The sequence below is a fragment of the Etheostoma spectabile genome, chromosome 22, assembly GCF_008692095.1.
Source record: "Etheostoma spectabile isolate EspeVRDwgs_2016 chromosome 22, UIUC_Espe_1.0, whole genome shotgun sequence".
In the NCBI taxonomy this organism is placed as follows: domain Eukaryota; kingdom Metazoa; phylum Chordata; class Actinopteri; order Perciformes; family Percidae; genus Etheostoma; species Etheostoma spectabile.
In genome coordinates this window covers 4,859,631-4,861,079 of record NC_045754.1, presented here as the reverse complement: position 1 = coordinate 4,861,079, position 1,449 = coordinate 4,859,631, and the positions used below count along the sequence as shown (strand labels likewise).

At 40.4% G+C, this 1,449-nt stretch overlaps 1 long non-coding RNA gene across 1 annotated transcript in view; it reads right to left on the bottom strand.

Moving 5' to 3' along the window:
- The window catches only part of LOC116672487 (uncharacterized), a 17,960-nt gene extending 17,245 nt beyond the window's left edge, over positions 1-715 (bottom strand). The window contains exon 1 of the long non-coding RNA XR_004327564.1: positions 705-715. This is a non-coding gene — a long non-coding RNA (uncharacterized LOC116672487). The remainder of the gene's footprint in view (positions 1-704) is intronic.
- Positions 716-1,449: the final 734 nt, after the last annotated feature.

Sequence of the window (1,449 nt, the reverse complement as noted above, 5' to 3'; positions counted from 1 at the left end):
TATCAATCTTATGTGAATGAGCGTTCTTTTTTGCTACACTGGTCTGTTCAGCTCAGATAATTTTGGGGGGTTCTTTCTCTCTCTCTTCTCTTATCCTAGGAGGGGATGAGAACATGAGTTGAGAAAGGGGTGAGACACAGAAAGGAGAATAGAGACCTTTTCTCTTTTTGTTTACTTTTATAATGGAATAAATATACTTCATATCCATTTAAATTCATGGTTTGTTTTGTCTTTTGTCCACAGTTTAAAAATGTAGATGTTACAATGATTCATGGTGTATTTTTGTAAATTTGGGTCCCGTGGAGACACCAAATTTCTCTTTTGGGTCTTGAGCTGAAAAAGTTTGGGAACCACTGGTCTGGAGGACCAAAAGAACTTTTTTTGGGGTTATTGAGAGTGTGGAACAATGGAGCGTCGGAGAAATGACATGGCACCAAATAAAGATGGTTCAGTGCTCAGTTTTCAACATCGACACCGGAGAAAACTCCACAGAAGTCAGTGTTCTCCTGCTGCGTTGTCCTGAGAAACAAACAAATCGACCTTTACCATTGATGAGCAGCAGGAGTTGCACCATCAAAGAAACAGCAGGTTTTCATGCCGCCTTGTGCATCCACGCTTCTGCAGGAGGACATGTCAGAAAGTCACCGTTCATCTATATTGCATAACCTCCTGAGAGCTGTAGATGCAGAGAGCTGCGTTCATACACTGCTAATGCAGGCAGTTCCAGCAGGTGCCTTCCTGGCAGGCAGAGACAGATCCATCCCTCTTGTGTGTCTTTCCTATCATTCAAAATGTCCAAATAATCGATTAGAAGTGCCTTGATCAATCACAGCGAGATGGGATAAATCAGCTTTTAATAGCCGGAGTGGCATTGGTTGTTGATAGGCTGTGAAGTGTGGTTTGTTCTCTGCGACTGGACTGTAAAATATGGAGTTCAACCGGGCTTTTAATGAATAAGCAAAGTACACATCTGGCAAAATCCATCTAATAATTAATGATCTTTTGTGTTGAGTGTTTTTGTACAATTCCATGCAACACAAAGTGTTGTAGAAAGAGATCAGAAGTAGGCACCTTTTAATTTACTCTTTGACACGTTAACATTGAGCAGTTAACTTGCACACTAATATTCCACTATTTTTACGAATATGACAATATTCTGAATTTAACTTTAAGGGTCAAAATCTACATGGTCCACAAACTGCAACATCTTCATAAAGCAGAAGAAAATACAACGATAATCCAGAAGAATGTTCCGATTTGGCTTCGCTTTTGCGAAGGAGGCATTTTATCAATTCAGACATGTGGGATATGCTGGTATTATCCTGATTTTTAGAAGCATTCTTTGGACCTTTTCACAACACATATGGAATATGAGTCTCAATCTGGGTTTTGGCCCCGTTTGGAACAGTGTACGGCTCACGGTCAGCTCTGCATTGCTATGGTTGTTGT